This window comes from Podarcis raffonei, chromosome 13 (assembly GCF_027172205.1).
Source record: "Podarcis raffonei isolate rPodRaf1 chromosome 13, rPodRaf1.pri, whole genome shotgun sequence".
NCBI classification, from domain to species: Eukaryota; Metazoa; Chordata; class Lepidosauria; order Squamata; family Lacertidae; genus Podarcis; species Podarcis raffonei.
The window spans coordinates 55,764,892-55,783,598 of record NC_070614.1 but is presented as its reverse complement, the minus strand read 5'-3'; the positions used below and the strand labels follow the sequence as shown (position 1 = coordinate 55,783,598).

Sequence of the window (18,707 nt, the reverse complement as noted above, 5' to 3'; positions counted from 1 at the left end):
TTTGTTAACTTGCCCCCAGTTCTCCAATCTGTAATGGTCATCCTGAATCCCGATTCTGTCTTCTGTGCCATTAGCTGCCCCTCCCAGTTTGGGGTCATCTGCAAACTGGATGAGCATCCCCTCAACTCCTCCATCCAAGTCGTTTATGGACAGACTGAGCAACAACAGGCCCCGGACAGAGCCCTGCAGCCCCCCTCGTCACCCATCTATGGCGCAAATTCATGTGGGGTGCAGTCGCCTCTCCTCATGAAGGATGTTTGAGGAGTTGGAAAAGGTTCAGAAAAGGGCTGCCAAAATGATCAAGGCAGACTTTGCTATGAAGAAAGGTTGCAGCCTCTGGGGCTCTTTAGAGCAGTGGTTCCCAATTAGCTAATTACTGAGCCCCCCCCCCTAATTTTCAAAAGCCAATCCTGGCCTAGAGAAAGTGGAAGGAGAGTTGCATCTCCTGGCAGTGGAACTCAAAGACATCCAAGGAGTCGGAAGATTCAGGACAGATAACATTAAGCTCTTCTTCACGCAAGGCAGAGTTCACCTGCGGAACTCCCCGGCACAGGACACCAGAGGGAGAAGGAGGGGGAAGCTGGGGGCGCTGGCTTGCCAAGGGTTAAAAGGGATTGAGCTGGATTCCTAGAGAGGAGAGGAAGTCAATGGGGGGGGGGGGAGAAACTCCCGAGCCAAAACCCCTCCCTCCCCCGCCTGCCTAAAAGGGAGGAGGGGCCTTTGTCTCTCTCTTCTGCACGTGCTGCATCCAGGGCGCCTCCGGGAAGCCGGTGAGTCTCTGCATTGGGGAGAAGAGGGGGGTCCCCGGGATGCGGGGGGAGCAGGGGGACCCCCAAGTCAAGGGGCAGAGGCTCCTGCCCCCCTCTCTGCAAAGCCGATTGGGGAGGGAAGAAAAGGGCCTGAAAATAACCCCCCCCCCCAGACTGAGAAATCAGTCCCATTTATTAGCTGAGGGTGTAGAGGGACGGAAATATTAGGACACAAAGCATCCCGAAGAAATAGAAAGGAAAGGCTGACTGTTGGAAGAGGGCAGGGGGCAGAGAAGAGAAAGCGCTTCTTGGTGCCGTGCAGAGTCAAGCCTGCGGAACTCCCTGCCCCAGGAGGCCAGGCTGGGACCAGGGCAGGGAGGAGGAGGAGGAGGAGGGGCTCTGCTTGGCTTCTTGTCTCCCCAGCGATGCTGCTGAATCCCAGTTGCTGGAAGGAAGCGCAGGGCGAGAGAGGGTCCTGCCGGGGGGCTTCCCATTCAGGCCCCAGGGGGAGCAGGAGGGGGGAATCCGGAGGGGCCCACTGGCCTCATCCTGCAGGGCTTCTCTCCTGCTCCGATGCTGAGCTCCTCAGGTGGAGTGAAGCTCCCCCCCCCCAATGAATCAGACAAGGGAGATATCCGGACTCCAGGCTTCGCATCCTTGGCAGAACTGTCTCCTACGAAGGGAAATCTCTCTCAATTACTCCGCCAGCATTTTTTAAAACCGCACCAGAGTTTCTGAGTTGCTCTAGGCAGTTTCCAAATGCAAGAATTGTCAGATTAAAGGCGTCTCTATTCATGTCTGTGAATGGGGGTTCAGGCTGACACAAGCGGGAATAGTTCCTGTCATTTCATAAAATGAAAATCAATTAAATGAAAATAATAATAATAATAATAATTCCTGCTGTTGCAGGAACCCCCCCCCAATCATTCAGTTTGTACAAACTTCACACACACACACTCACACTCACACACTACATACGCTGCGCTTCTGTTATAAATTCATAGAAAATCAACCATACATCGGATTTGCACTGTTCCACTTTTATTTGACTCCATGAAGGAAGGACTACAAAATGGGGAAGGTTTGATACAGGCCAGCCATAATCCCTTCACCGTCTCAGCACATCCACAGGAGCCCTGCCCAGTTGCTATGCCAACCCTGATGATCCCAGACAGAAGACAATCAAGATCACAAAGAACTTGCATATGGGAGTGGATTCAGCATGGACTGGAACAAAGGACAATGATCAGATCTTCCCTCAGGGGGCAGGAAACTGCAAACTCCCCTTTGTCTCCTGGAAGTGACTCATGGGGAGGGGGGAAAGGGGGAACCAGCCAGGTGACAAGACACTCAGGTTACCACCAACTCCTCCCTCAACCCCTCCTTTCTGTAATGTATGCATGATGTTTCTGGGGGTGGGCTTGACCTAGAGGAGGAGAATTTCAAAAGTCTTTATAAGACCTTGCACACCATTTTTCTGGGTCCTTCCTCTCACCTGCAAGTGAGGGGAACACCCTGTTGCAACAGTCAATCAAGGCCAAGGCTACAGGCTGCTGTTTTGCTCCAAGTTATCCTGCTTGGTGTCTTGGTTTTTGTCCAAGGGAGCCCTCGGATTTCCCCCTTAACATGCTGAGCTCCTCAGGTGGAGTGAAGCTTCCCCACCCGAGAATCAGGCAAGGGAGATATCCGGACTCCAGGCTTCGCATCCTTGGCAGAACTGTCTCCTATGAAGGGAAATCTCTCTTAATTACTCCGCCAACATTTTTAAAAACCGCGCCAGAGTTTTTGAACTCTTCTAGGCAGCTTCCAAATGCAAGAATTGTCAGATTAAAGGCGTCTCTATTCATGTCTGTGAATGTGGGTTCAGGCTGACACAAGTGGGAATAGTTCCTGTCATTTCATAAAATGAAAATCAATTAAATGAATAAAATAATAGTTCCTGCCTCCTTTGCCTCAGCCTCCCGGCCACCATTTCCCTGCCAGATTCTGGCCTCTCTTCACCATCTTGGCCTGGGTTCAAGTCCCCCCAGCTCCTCCTCCTGGGCTGCCATTCTTCTTCTTCTTATTCTTCTTCTTCTTCTTCTTCTTCTTCTTCTTCTTCTTCTTCTTCTTCTTATTCTTCTTATTCTTATTCTTATTCTTAATTGAATTGGTAGACCTCCCCATAACTCTCTCTCCGGCCAGCTCTGCTCCGCTTGACCAGCGTCTCTGAAGCAATTTCCGTTTTCTCCCCTTTGGGACAACAGAGTCCTTTCAAGACCAAAGAGAAAGGCTTCTTCTTCTCTCGTTTTTCCCCCCTGGCATTTGGGATGAATTTCTCCCTCTTCCCTGAGGGGATTTATTTCTCCCTTCTCTTCCCTGAGGGACATTTCTTTTTGGGCCTCTTTTCTAGGTCTCACTTTCTGCATCTTCCGCCTGAGTTTTAGCTCACAATATTTGACGTTTTCTCTTCAGCGCAGCCTCTTTTTCCTTGTCCCCCTTTTTCCCGCCAACTGAATCTCTTTCCTTCAAAGCCTGAGCTTCTCTGTCAGGTTTTGGCTTCCTCCATTTTGTCTCCTGACTGAAATTCCCTCAGAGGTTTCTCCCTCCGTTTCTGCTTCTGCCTGACTCTCTCTTCCCTTCAGGAGTCCTTCTCCTCACAGGACTCTCTTTCCCTCACAAAATAGACAACTTTCTGTAGCAATTCATTCTCCTTGTGGGTTTTATTTCCTGTCATGACTCTTCCACCATTTGAGGCAAACCCCCCAACTCTCCATGACTCCTAGAGATATATATATTTTAACCACCACAGGTTCTCTCTTGGTTTTGGTGTGAGGGAAACCTTAGATGCTTGGAGACTCAGGGAGACGTTGAACGGATAAGAAAGGTTTTATTTACAAAACCAAGTTGGTAAAACAAAGAAGGGTCAGGAGTTGTGTCCTTTCAGGAAACAGTGAACTTATTCATGACACTAAACCTAAAGAGCTTTCAGGCGTTAAAACAAAGTAGTAAATGCACAGCTTTTCTTAAACTTCTCTCGCAAAAACTGAAAGGTAGATGTTGAACTTTCTAGAAGAGGAGGTGAAATGCTTCACTCGGTTCCTCTTTCCTCCCTCTCATTCCTTTACTCAGTTATGAGTTTAATCCTTTGGACGCAGCGCAGCTTCGGGGCTCACTTTCCCTCACTTCCCCTCTCTCTTGGCAATCCCACTCCTCAGGGGTTTCCAAATAGCAACGCATATATGGCTCTGCGGGGATTAAGCTGTGTAACACTTCTTCTTATTATTAATATTATTAATTTATAACCCAAGCTTTCCCTTAAGTTCCCCGGGGAAGAGGACACCATTAAAACACAATTTTTAAAATCATTTAAAACAAGTTACAATGACAGAAAGAAACAGAGTTGTTCTTTCCTGGCTTTTTAGCACTTTCCTACCCACAGGAACTTTGGCCTCACCCACTTGGCCCTCAGGGGCTTGGCCAGATCAGGATCTGGCCCTCAGAAGAAGAAAAAGGGACGTTGGAGATGCAAAGGGGTAGAAAACGAGACAGAAGCAGAAAAGAAATGTGCCCTCGAGTGGGGTTGGGAAGGAGAGCAACTCTTGAGGAGCCCAGGATGAGGACCCTCAATAGAGACTAGTGTCCATATATTATTTATACCCCACCCATCTGGCTGGGTATCCCCAGCCACTCTGGGCGGCTTCCAGCAAAATATTAAAATTCAATAATTCATCAAATATTCCACACTTGGAACAAATGATTCACTTCTCCATCACCGTTCTGCTTCTATCCCTGGGCTGAAAACACTGAGAGGCAGGAGCCACCAGGCTCATTCGTCGGACAGAAATCTCTTCCGTTGCCTCCACTTTGGGCCTGGTCACTTTCCCCCTAGGAGGGGGAGAGGATTCCTTCTTCTTCTTCTCCTTCCTTCTTCCTTCCTTCTTCAAGAAAGCTCAGAGTCTGGCCTGTGGTGCAGTCCAGCCCTGGTTCCTAGCAAGACTCATCCACACTTGCTCAGAGAACCTTTCTGTTCTCCTGACAACGGGTCAATTTTATAACAGAACAATATATCTCTTTTGCAGTATTTGCCAGCACCTCTAAATCAGACAGGCAGAACTTGGTCAAATAAAAACTGGATTCCTTCCTAAAGATGGATGAACAAGACTCAGCTGGCCCTGGAGCAGGAAGAGGCCATGCTATGAAAATTGCGGGCAGTGGGGGATTCTGGGAAAGCTCCATGCAGAAGATCCTGGGAGAGGAGGACACCCTTCGCTCAGAGATGCAGAGCCAGCAGTTGAGGCAGTCCTGTCACCAGGAGGCTGAAGGACCACGAAAGGTTTGCAGCCAACTCTACCGCTTTGACCATCAATGGCTGAAGCCAGAAAGGCACACAAAAGCTGAGATGCTGGACCTGGTGATCTTGGAGCAGTTCCTGGCTGTCCTTCCAGTGGAGATGGAGAGCTGGGTGAGGGAATGCGGAGCGGAGACCAGTTCCCAGGCAGTGGCCCTGGCCGAAGGTTTCCTCCTGAGTCAGGCAGAGGAGAGGAAGCAGGTGAGAGAGACTTTCCTCTGATACTCCCAAGGGGCTCCAAGGAGGAAGAAGATCCTAAAAAACTCTCCTAGTTGTTCATCCTTTTTCCTTTTTTAACCCTTGTCCCCATTGTCTGTTTGGAATCCTTGTTTCTCTTTCAGGAAAATGATCTGTTTGTGGAAATGGGTCCTGATTCCTCTGAGGCAGAGAGGACCCCATTGGACACCAGAGAGAGTTCACTAGGTAAGGAGGAAGTAGTTTCTTCTCAGTTGGGTCACATTCTGTGGGTTTCAAAGTGATTCCATGGGTTCTTTTCATCATTTTAGGGGAAGACACTTAGGTCCAGGAGCCCAGAGGAGGGGAGGTGTAATTTTGCACAACTAAACTATGAAATGGGTACAAACACTGAAATGCACTCAGCAGGTGAGGCTTTTTCTCCAAGAGAAGCATGCTCTCATGGTTCCCACTTCCCTTTGTCTCTCACAGGTGACGGAATTATACTGGCAGAACTAGCAAGACCTCCTCTTCCATCTTTTCTGGGTGATGGAGGGGAAGCAGCGGCTGTGGAACCGGATCAGGTAAGGGGAAGGAGTCTTTGGGGGAAAGGGGCTGAGGGGTGGGGCAACCAGGGTGTCTCTGGGGGCCAAACAAATCTGTCCTCTTCTTTGCTTATGTCGTAGCTGCCCTTGAGAAAGAGAACGTTTATCTGCTGAATATAATGAACAACAAGCTCACCTTAACTCGCCTTCTGAATGTCACTAGTATTTATCAGTAGTTGCTATTTTATTTGTCAATTTATTGTGAAATGCTAAAATAGGCTTCTATGGAATCAAGAAACAATAAAAAACTGCAGCCAGGATTCACCTAATGAGCCCCATCCACTGCAGATAGGGGCTTTGTCCTCCCTGTGGCCCCCATGCGCCCCTTGAAGTTGGCATCAATCACAATGAAATACCAATAAAACAATTCCATTGAGACATTAAAAAGAGCATCTCTACTTAAAATCTGCAGCAAAATATTCCCATGAAATCAACAGAGCAAAAGTGTAGTAGTTAATCTTTATGCAATCTAAGAGGAGGAACTTTCCCTTTTGCTTTTAGGGTCCAGTGTGCTTTGAAGATGTCTCTGTTTGTTTCAAAGAGGAGGAGTGGGCATTGCTGGATCCTGACCAGAGAGCTCTGCATAAGGAAGTCATGGAGGAAAATCGTGGGACCATAGATTCTCTTGGTATAGCTCATATTATTACAACATCTGTTTCAAAATTCCATGCATATAACTCTGTGTGATGAAGCTCCTAGATTTTGATGGATTTTGACAGCGCCACCTACAGCATCTGGGATTCTCGCACCCACACAATTTACCTTGAATGGAAGCTATTGTCTGTTTTGCCTGTGGATATTCTTCCACCACTTAAGCCTTTTAAAACAAGGATCAGGCTGGTCTGAGCTGCCCAGGCCTTTTAAAATTGTAGGCTTCCTGAATATTTAGGAAAGTGGAAGTAGCTTCTGTTAGGTTTTGTGTTTTTCTTTTTGCTTCTGTCAGTTCTTGGTTTTGCAAAAATTCTTCTGACGCTGGAGATGGAGCAGATTCCATGATTGAGCCAAAGAAAATTCATTGCAGAAAGTAACAGGCTTTTTGAATTTCAGTTTCCCATAAGTAGCGTATTTTTTGCACCATAACCCCCTAAAAGGTAAAGGGAAATGTGTGTGCGCGTTATGGAGTGAATGCAGGCGGGAAGAGCTGCTCTTGCTGGCTTTTCGTCAAGGTGGGAGAAGGGAGGCAGCCTCTCTTCCTCCGTGTCTGCCTGCTCTATGGCTTTTCGTCAAGGTGGGAGAAGGGAGGCAGCCTCTCTTCCTCCGTGTCTGCCTGCTCTATGGCTTTTTGGCGCGGTGGGAGAAGGGAGGCAGCCTCTCTTCCTCCGTGTCTGCCTGCTCTATGGCTTTTTGGCGCGGTGGGAGAAGGGAGGCAGCCTCTCTTCCTCCGGCTCGGAAGCTGGCAAGAGCTGAGCACAGTGTGTAAAAGCCAAGGTGGGAGAAGGGAGAGCCTCTCTTTCTCCGTGTCTGCCTGCTCTATTGTTTTTTGGCGAGGTGACTTTATAGTCTGATGGGCTGACTGCAATTCAAGCAAAGGGAGAGCCGCTTACACACATGTAAGCGGCTCTTACTCTGCTTTCTTTACAATGAGCCGGAAGGAGGGACAAAGAGGGCACCCCCTTCTGTCCCTCCCCCAGCACCTCACCGGTAAATTCAAACAAAGCGGCTTACAAGGCTCGTGTCCCTGAGTCTCCTCCTCCTCTTTTTGCTCCGGTTCGAGGCAAGGCAGCTGCACAAATGTGAGCTCCCCCTCTCTCTTCCTTCCCTCCCTCCCTCCCTCTTCCAACTTCAAAAAATATTGGGGGGCGGCCAGGTGAGCCCCACCTCACATACCACAATGGGGGGTGGGGGATGACTCCCTCAAATATTTAATGGGGGGTGAAGGCACCTAGGCCTATAGGAGTTGGCTGCTTTGCCTAGGACAAATGTGAGCTCCCCCCCCTTCCTTCATCACTGTATTGGAAATACCATACATTACTGACAGTTCCTTCATCGTTTTCTTGCAGAAAACTGTATTTTCTTGCAGAAAACCTCCCCTGTTCTGATAAGGATGATAAAGCAGAGAAGACTAGCATATAAGATTCCTTTTAAACTAAAGGTAGTAAAATATGCTAAGGAGCATGGAAACAGAGCAGCAGAGAGACATTTTGGACCACCTCCAACTGAAAAAATGATAAGAGGTTGGAGGAAACAGGAGGATCAGCTGCAAAAAGCAGATAAAAGCAAGCACACTTTTCGTGGACATGCTGCAAAGTGGCCACAGATGGACATTGCCATGAAAGAATGGATCACACATCACCAGAATAATGGCTTCACAGTCTCTACAAAAATGATAATATATGAAGCCAAACGCATTGCTTTAGAGAAAGGCATTCACGATTTTACTGGCTCACCATCATGGTGCTACAGATTTATGAAGCGATGTGGCCTATGCTAGAATTGCATAAAAAATGCCAGAAGAATATGAATCTAAGATTCTGTCTTTTCATAAATTTGTAATTGATGCTAGGAAGAGAAATGGATTTGAAATTGGCCAGATTGGGAATATGGATGAAGTCCCGCTAACCTTTGATGTGCCATCTAATAGGACTGTTGATCTGAAAGGTGACAAAACTATTGCTGTGAAAACCTCCGGACATGAGAAAACCCATTACACGGTTGTGTTGTCTTGCTGTGCAGACGGCCCCAAATTGCCACCCATGTTAATTTTCAAAAGGAAAACATTTCCAAAAGAAGTGATTCCACGAGGAGTTGTTGTACATGTTCATGAGAAAGGCTGGATGGACGAAAATGGAATGAGAGTATGGGTTGAAAAAGTGTGGTCCAAACGTCCTGGAGGGCTTTTGAAAAAACCTGCCTTATTAGTACTTGACCAGTTTAGAGCACATATTAGCGAAACTACAAAAAAGTGCTTTAAAGAAGCGAAGACTCATCTAGCTGTAATTCCTGGAGGTCTTACCAGCCAGTTGCAACCTCTCGGCGGTTCCATCAACAAGCCGTTTAAGGTCTTTATGCGAGAAGAGTGGAACAAATGGATGGCTGCTGGTAATCATGATCTGACACCCACTGGACGAATGAAGAGGCCCACTATCACTCAGGTTTGTGAATGGGTGAAAACATCATGGCACTCGGTGAAGGAGGAAATCGTTGTCCAGTCATTCAAAAAAAGGGGCATTAGCAATGCTTTGGATGGAAGCGAAGATGGTATTTTATATGAAGATAGCGAAGAAAGTGATGTCAGTGATTGCGAGCAACTGAACTTCATAAATTCTGACTCTGGCACTGATGAGTTCTTGGGGTTCACAGAAGACTAGAAGAGTTCTAAAATTCTCTCTTCATTTGTTAATGACAGTGATGATGGTTCTTAATGCCACTGTTGACCTCTGTTCACTTTACATGGTTGTAATATGATTCTGATATACCGGTTGTTTATTAAATAGTTTAGTACAACATTTGATTCAGAATATTTTTTTTCTTGTTTTCCTCCTCTAAAAACTACGTGCATGTTATGGTCAGGTGCATGTTATAGAGCGAAAAATATGGTGTGTCAGTCAACAAAGGCATTAACTTCAAATTCAATATATGCTTCTTTTACCAAAAAGCAACAACAGTGAGGGGACATCTTCCCTCATTTCCGTGGTGCTTTCATTCCCATCTTTTCCTGCTGCTGATATATATCAAACTATATCTAATACATATTTCATCCATTACATTTATTATCATTTCCAATCCGCTGCTCATAATTCCAATCCTGCCCATGATTTCATTTGACTAAATTTCTTTCTCAGATATTCCAAAAAGGGTTTCTACTCTTCAGTAAAAAGTTTGGTCTCTCACTCTTGCTCTCAACTTTGCCAGTTTTGCATTCTCCAATGTTTTTACAAGCCATTCCTCTTTGTTTCTTCTTTCCAGTTCTGTGCATATAAAGTGTTGCTGTGTACACAAATAGTTTAATCATATTCTTCAGGACATTTGTCCCCAATATCCCTAAAAGAAAAGCTTCAGGTTTTTGAAAATTACCAATTCTTACATCTTCTTCATTTCATGATATATCATTACAGTGGTACCTCGGGTTAAGAACTTAATTCGTTCCAGAGGTCCGTTCTTAACCTGAAACTGTTCTTAACCTGAAGCACCACTTTACCTAATGGGGCCTCCCACTGCCGCTGCGCGATTTCTGTTCTCATCCCGAAGCCAAGTTCTTAACCTGAGGTACTATTTCTGGGTTAGCAGAGTCTGTAACCTGAAGCATCTGTAACCTGAGGTTCCACCATATAATCCTTTGTCCATCTATTGGAAGTGGGTTTGAAGAATTCTATCCTTGATTTTTCTTGAGCAGAACTGAACCAAACAAACTCCTGGTAGTTTCTTTGTGCTTGCAAAGGCCGACTTTATACAGAAAACTTAGATTATCTCCTCTGCTTCCATCTCAAGGAATTCCACCAACTGCTTCACCAGTTTCTCTTGGATTTTATCACCTAGTTCCAGGATCCCATGGAATATCAAAAAGGACTCCTTTTGTCGCATTTCCAAAACTTCCATTTGATCTGACAGCATTTCTCCTTGTGGCTTTATTTCTGTCACTTCCCCCTGCATTCTCTCTGCTTGCTTCTTGGTTTCACGATTCCCATAAGAAAGCTTATTAACAGTCTCTCCCACTGAAGCAGTTCTTTTAGTTAAATCCTGGATGTTACAAGAAAGTTGGGATATTGCATTGGAATTTGCCTCCAGTGCCAACTTGATTGCTATCCATGTTTCATTTAAATCCATTGCTGTTACAGACGTTGCCCTCTGTGAGGCTGGCTGGTTCAGGTTTTGTTTTTTGTTTGGTTCTGGTCATCTTAGTACTGTAATTCACTTCTATAATCCATGCTTAAACAACAGTCCTTCTGGGACAAGTTTTGTTCTGCAGATCTCTCTCATTCAGACATAACATTTCAGCCTCCTCCGTCCCACTGTGCACCTCCACTCTGCTGGCAATATTCCAAGCTCTTCCTCTCTTAGCTCTCTCTCTCTTTATATGGCAAAGTCAAATTGTACCCAGACAGTTCCCTTTTGGATTCTATTGCTCTTTATTCCATTAGCCACGAGGATTGGGTAGCATTCTCCCAAGGAATTTATAGCTTTGTATCAACATTCTCCCTTCCCTCTCCTCTCCCTTCTCCTTTGTGGCAGGGGTGGTTTTTTTGTTTTGTTTTGTTTTTACTTCTTTCACTCTTTTCTTCACACACCAGCAGCCAGAATTTTCCCCTGCAGCTGCTGCCCACCCTTTATGGTAAAGTGTCTTTAAATTTAAGTCAAGTCCAATTTATAAGGAAGTCAGCCCCTTACACGATTGCCTCTGAGTCTTCTCAGTAATTGAGTCAGAAATGTTTTTGCCAGTGCCTTGCCTCTCAACCAGCCTGGAACAGGGGCCTCCAACTTCCTCCAAGGAGGGAGCGGCAGAGAAACGGGCTTGTCACCCTGCTACACTCAGGGTCTTAAGGAATGTTTGCCTTCGCTACCCCAATTTCTGCATCTGAGACTTCCCCAAGCTTGGAGAAGCTGCTCTTGTGATCATGGCTGACCTGAGGCTCCTGAGGCTCTAATCCATTTCTCTGTTCATTGCAGGTGGTGATGAATTAGAAATTCAGAACAAGGGAGACCAAGACAAAGTTCACACAGTGGAGAAACCCTATACATATCTGGAGTCTGGCAAGAGCTTCAGTCAGAGTTCCTATTCCACTTCCCATCAAAGAACTCATACAGGGGAGAGACCACATCAGTGCTTGGAGTGTGGAAAGAGCTTTAGTAAGCAGGTGATTCTCACCACCCATCTAAAAATTCATACAGGGGAGAAATCATATCAGTGCTTGGAGTGTGGAAAGAGCTTCAGTAGAAAGGAATATCTCACTTCCCATCTAAGAACTCATATGGGCCAGAAACCATATCAATGCTTGGAATGTGGAAAGAGCTTCAGTTGGAAAAAGAGTCTTACTTCCCATCAAAGAATTCATACAGGTGAGGAACCATATCAGTGCTTAGACTGTGGAAGGAACTTCAAAACAAAGCAACATCTCACTTACCATCAAAGAACTCATAGTGGGGATAAACCATATCAGTGTGTGGAATGTGGAAAGAGCTTCAGTCAGCACTCCAGTCTCAGTTCTCATGAAAGAATTCATACAGGGGAGAAACCATATCAGTGCCTGGAATGCGGAAAGAGCTTCATTTGGAAAGATAGTCTCACTTCTCATGAAAGAATTCATGCAGGGGAGAAGCCATATCAATGCATGGAATGTGGAAAGAGCTTCAGTCACAGATCTCATCTCACTTCCCATCAAAGAATTCATACAGGGGAGAAACCACATCAGTGCTTGGAGTGTGGAAAGAGCTTCAGTCACAGATCTCATCTCACTATCCATCAAAGAATTCATACAGGGGAGAAACCACATCAGTGCTTGGAGTGTGGAAGGAGCTTCAGTCAGAAAGTGAGTCTCACAACCCATCTAAATATTCATACAGGGGAGAAGCCATATCAGTGCTCAGACTGTGGAAGGAACTTCAGAACAAAGCAACAACTCACTTACCATCAAATAACTCATAGTGGGGAGAAGCCATATCAGTGCGCGGAATGTGGAAAGAGCTTCATTCGGAAGTACCGTCTCACTTCCCATCAAAGAATTCATGCAGGGGAGAAACCACATCAGTGCTTGGAATGTGCAAGGAGCTTCACCTCAAAGGCAGGTCTTACTTTCCATCGAAGAATTCATACAGGGGAGAAACCACATCAGTGTTTGGACTGTGCAAGGAACTTCACCTCAAAGTCAGCTCTCTCTTACCATCGAATAACTCACAGTGGGGACAAACCATATCAGTGCTCAGACTGTGGAAGGAACTTCAGAACAAAGCAACATCTCACTTCCCATCAAAGAACTCATAGTGGGGAGAAGCCATATCAGTGTGTGGAATGTGGAAAGCGCTTCCCTCGGGGGGATACTCTCACTTCCCATCGAAGAATTCATACAGGGGAGAAACCACATCAGTGCTTGGAATGTGGAAAGAGCTTCATACAAAAGACCAGTCTCACTTCCCATCGAAGAATTCATACAGGGGAGAAACCACATCAGTGCTTGGAATGTGGAAAGAGCTTCAGGCAGAGAATCAGTCTTCTTTCCCATCAAAGAATTCATACAGGGGAGAAAGCACATTAGTGCTTGGAATGTGGAAAGAGCTTTACCTGTAAGGAAAGTCTTATTTCCCATCAAAGATCACACAGCAGGGAAAATAGCAGAATAATAGCATTGTAGTGTTGGGAGGGGCTGTGTTAGTCATCTAGTACAGGAATCTCAGCTAAAGCATCCATGACATATAACCATCTAATCTCTTATTAAAACCTCCAAGGAAGGAGATGACCTCTCATGGGAATCTGTTCCACTGCTGAGCAGCTTATACCACCAGAAGCTTCCTCCTGATATTGAGTCGGAATCTCATTTTTTGTAACTTGAATGCATTGGTTCAGGTCTTACCCTCCAAAACAGGAGAAAACAAGCTTGCTGCATCTTGCCTGGGACAGTCCTCTAGATATTTTAAGACTGCTATTCTGTTTTCTCCCAGTTTCCTCTTTTCCAGGCTAAACATATCCATTCCCTCAACTGTTCCACTTAAGGCTTTGTTTCCAGGCCCTTGGTCATGCGTCCAGCTTGTCAGTATCCTATTCAAATTGTGACACCCAAAACAAGACACAGCACTCCAGACGTGGTCTGACCAAGGAAGAAGATAACAGTACTGTGGCTTCCCTTTATCTGGACACTCGGCTTCTGTTGATGCGCCCTTGGATAGCATTAGCTCTCTTTGCTGCTGCGTCACACTTTTGACTCATGTTTAGCTTTAGTTCTGCTAACACTCCTGGATTGTTTTCACATGTACTCCTGGGAATCCAGATGTCCCCCATCTTATATATTTGCTGATTATACCTGCCTTTATGCAGAACCTGACATTTGTCCTTACTGAAATTCCTTTATGGCGTTTAAAGGCTACCTTTTTCTCCAGGGAGCTCCCGGTGGTGTCACATGGCTCTTGCCCTCCTGATTTAACACGGACAATAATCCTGTGAGGTTGGTTAGGCTGTGATGCAGTGCCTGGTCCCCAGGGTCACCCAGCTAAGGAGTGATTTGAATCCAGGTCTCCCAGATCTGAGCCTTTAACCACTATGCCACACTTGTTCTCTAGTGAGACTCTCAGAAATTTCATGTGCATGTGTGTTTCCTTAAAGCTCAGTTGTGATGTTCTGGTGTTTGAATTTAAAGTTATATACACCTATTTTTTTGTTGTTGTTTCGAGTCGGCCAACAAAGTTGGGAGATTCCTGGCGTGGCAAATAAAAGCAAGACAAAAACAGAACACAATTTGTAAAATAAAAGATGGGGATAAAATGATTGAGGACCCGAAAGAAATTAGAAAAGTATTTCAGAGATTCTATAGAGATCTTTATAGGAAAGATAAAGAAGACAATAAGAGAATAGAAAAGTATATCCATGACCATAAATTGCATCAAATCTCAGAAGAAGAAAAAAGACTGCTTAACCAGGAGATAACAGAACAAGAGGTCATAAAGGCAATAAAAAGAATGAAAATAGGGAAGGCCCCAGGACCGGACGGTATCTCAGCAAAGTATTATAAAACACTATCGCAATACCTGACACCTGTTCTAAGTGAAGTAATGAATAAAGTCTTAAGAGAAGGAAGGATGCCAAACACTTGGAAAGAAGCCTATATCACACTGATCCCGAAGAAAGAGGTGGATATATTAGATGTAAAAAATTTCAGACCAATTTCGTTATTGAATAACAACTATAAGCTATTTGCGGATATACTAGCGCATAGACTAAAAATGGTGTTAAATAAGGTGATACACAAGGACCAAACAGGCTTTCTGCCGGGGAGGCATCTAAGGGACAACTTAAGAAACCTGATAGATATAATTGAATACCTTGAAGTCAGAAATGAGAAACAGGCAGTATTAATGTTCATAGACGCGGAAAAAGCATTCGATAATGTTTCTTGGCTTTTCATGAAAGAAAACTTAAAAGTATTAGGAATTGGTGAAATTTTTTTGAGAGGTATTGACACGATTTATTTGGACCAAAAAGCAAAGTTAATAATTAATAACAACATATCAGATAATTTTGAGATAACTAAAGGTACTAGGCAGGGATGTCCTTTGTCTCCCTTGCTATTTATTACAGTCCTAGAGGTCTTGAACAAGAGGCTAAGAGAATCATCAGAAGTCAGAGGCATTAAGGTGGGACGAAAAGAATTTAAGTTAAGAGCCTTCGCAGATGATCTAGTCTTAACACTGGAAGAACCAAGACAAAGTGTGAAAGAGGCAATAAAAAGAATGGAAGAGTTTGGGAAGGTATCAGGGTTTAAACTCAACAAAAACAAGACGAAAATGCTAGCAAAAAATCTGAAGAAAGAAGAGATGGAAGAATTACAAGTAGACTCAGGAATCGCGATAGCTAAAAAAATAAAATATTTAGGAATTTGGATGACAACAAAAAATATAAACCTGTACAAGGACAACTATGAGGTGGTATGGAAAGAAATTAAGAAAGATCTGGACATATGAAGCAGACTAAAATTGTCATTATTAGGAAGAATCTCTCTGATAAAAATGAATATACTACCTAGACTGTTATTTTTATTTCAAGCAATACCAGTGGTAAAAGGGATAAGACAATTTAAGGATTGTCAAAAAAAATTAGCGAAATTTGTCTGGCAGGGGAAAAGGCCAAGGATAAAAATGAAGATACTAGTAGATAAGAAAGAAAGAGGAGGTTTCGATTTACCAGACCTGACTTTATATTATGAAGCTTCGTGCTTGGTATGGTTAAAAGATTGGCTGACTTTAGAAAATACTGACCTATTAGATCTAGAGGGCCACGACAATAGATACGGTTGGCATTCGTACCTATGGTACAACAAAGTAAAGGTACATAAAGGTTTTCTAAACCATGTGATCAGGAAATCTTTATATGAAGTATGGGATCGGAATAAAAACCTGGAAAGAAAGACACCGTGGTGGATATCACCAATTGAGGTGTGGCAACAAAAAAAGTAAACATGGAAGGGGAAAGAGTAACATATGAGGATATTACCAGGAAAACAGACCAAGGGATAAAGCTCAAACCATATGACCAAATTGGAAAGATGTTAACAGGGTGGCTGCAATACCACCAGATCAGTGACTTATTAAAGGAAGATAAAAAGAGAAATGGGTTCGAAGACAAAAAATCGAAATTCCAAATCGAGTTAATAGACTGTAAAGATAAAATTTTATCAAGAATGTATAGCTTATTGCTAGAATGGTATACAAAAGACGAAGTAAAGGAATCAATGATAAAATGGGCAATTGATATTGGGCATAACATTGAATTGGATGCGTGGAAAAGATTATGGAAGGAGGGTTTGAGATTTACAGGATGCATGGCTTTAAAGGAAAACTTGCTAAAAATGATGTATAGATGGCGTTTGACGCCAGTAAAATTAGCTAAAATGTATAGGAAAAAAGATAGAAAATGTTGGAAATGTAAAAAGGCAGATGGCGACTATTTCCATATGTGGTGGACCTGAGATAAGGTAAAAAAAAATTGGGAATCAATTTATAATGAACTCAAAAAAATATTTAGATATACTTTCCCCAAAAGACCGGAAGCGTGTCTATTAGGCTTAATAGGAACAGAAATTAAAATAGAAGATCAAAATTTGTTCATGTATGCTACAGCTGCCGCGAGGACCCTTCTGGCCCAAAGATGGAAAGTACAAGATATACCAACTATTCAGGAGTGGCAGGCAAAGTTGACAGAATATGCAGAACTTGCCAAACTGTCAGGGAGGATCCGGAACCAGGGAGATCAAAGATACCAAAATAACTGGAGTAAATTTATTGAATATTTGAAGAAGAATTGTAAACAGGTCAAGACACTAGCAGGATTGACATAACACCTCCAATGTATAATAGTACTAATATGAGAATGATGTGTGTGATGGAAAGAGGATAAATATACCAGTTGTGGGGAGGGAGGGGGGTCGCGACCCGGCAGAGTCAAAGGGAATGTGTCGTGCTATTACAATTTGTTGGAAAAGAATATGTAAGGAAAACAATAAAAATTCACTCGGGGGAAAAATAAAGTTATATATACCTATAGCAAAATAATTAACGTAACAGAAGTAAGTACAGTATACTAGAAGATTCATGGTAAAGTTGGCTAGGGAGGGGGAGTTTGGAATGCTGGGGGTGAGAGGTGATTGGCTGGGAGTTTGAAAGGGGTTTGAATGACGACAACATAACAATCATGACTTTGGGTAATTAAACATTCTGTTTCCTTTTAAATGTGCTTGTGGGAAGGGGGGATTTTTGTTTTTATTTTGTTCTTGTTTTCTGTATTTTGTGGTTTTGTTCTGTGGTTTTGTGCTGTGAACTGCCCAATATCTTCAGATGAAGGGTCATATACAATTTTTTTAAATAAATACTAAAAAGTAGTCATAAGCAATAGAACATAAAAAAGACCAACCACAGTGAACCATTTCCACATAGATCCCAAGGAGCTAAAAAGCAGAGATGCAAAAAACTCGACAGCTACGAACCCCTATGGCACATTCACCCCGGAGATTAAATCTAGCACCCTGGCACTTCTCTTTTCAGTGTGTGGCGGGGAAGGAGGTTTACTCAGTAATGCAACTTACACACTTGGTTGTCCCAAAGCGCAGAGTTCTGGGTCTGGCTTTTGTGTGCCATGTCTGCAGTCTGGATTTCTGAGAGATTAGTCTCATAGGCCTTCTTCATCAAATGCGCTTCTGCACACACTTGGCCATCCTTGGTCACTGGCCAGGTTGCAATTCGATCTTCAGCTTGGACAATTAGTACATAGTCTAAGATGTGCCAGTGGTTTGACTAAGGGTGCCTCCAAGATGTTTTAAATTTATTATTTTGTCGAAAGAGTTTGTTGGTAATAACAAGGTAGTGTGCTGCACATATCGTCAAAAGTAACATTGCGTTCTGGTTGTTGCCAATTCCTTCTTTCCCAATAGTCCCAACGCTTGCATTAAAATCACCCAGGAGGATAATTTGATCCTCCTTAGGCGTCTCTGATAGGATGGTATCCAGCTGAGAGTATAAATGTTCTTTAATGTCTTCATCAGCATCCAGTGTTGGTGCATAAGCACTTAGAATAGTAGCCTGTTGGTTTCTGGTGAATTTTATTCAAAGTCTGAGACATATATATGACACTCTCCACATGGTTATCTCTTCATTGACTGTTTGCCTTTCAGTTTGGGGTCCCTGAACCTGTACCGTATCTCTTTATGGCTTCTCCATTTGCAATTGGAATATGGCCACCCCCACTGACAGTTTAAGATTGTCAATGCCGCCAAGTAAATCTTCATCCTAACACATATATGAAGAACTTCCATAATCGAGCAACCGTTGTTTTAAGTTCTTTTTTTCTTTTTGTATCGCATCTGTTTACAGCTAGATGCTTCTGTTGCAAAAGAAGATTGATTTCTTGATCTCTGCTTCTCTGATTTTAATTTGATTGCTAAAATGAAGGGGATTTTGCCGGTTTGGAGCTTCACAAAATTGGGATATGTGTCCCTCTTTGTTATATCTGAAGCAAACGACTCTTTGGGATGGAGCCTTGGCTCTCTTCTGAGACTGTGACACGTATTTTGAATCACTGGAATTTCCATTCCTGGCTGGAGTGATTGCTCTTTTCTCCACACACTTTTCTCAGATGGCCAATGACATCAGTGAGCCTGCCATCTATGAGAGATGGTCCCGATTTTTAAACCAGTATTAATAAAACCCATCAGTGTG

At 43.8% G+C, this 18,707-nt stretch overlaps 1 long non-coding RNA gene and 1 pseudogene across 1 annotated transcript; one reads left to right on the top strand and one right to left on the bottom strand.

The window, feature by feature from the left end:
* Positions 1-696: 696 nt before the first annotated feature.
* Positions 697-14,143, top strand: LOC128399642 (zinc finger protein 345-like; annotated as a pseudogene).
* Positions 13,529-17,493, bottom strand: LOC128400495 (uncharacterized). The gene is made up of 2 exons (XR_008327330.1): positions 17,035-17,493; positions 13,529-14,150 (listed from the first exon to the last, which is right to left on the bottom strand). It is a non-coding gene; the product is annotated as an uncharacterized LOC128400495 (long non-coding RNA).
* Between the last annotated feature and the right edge of the window lie 1,214 nt (positions 17,494-18,707).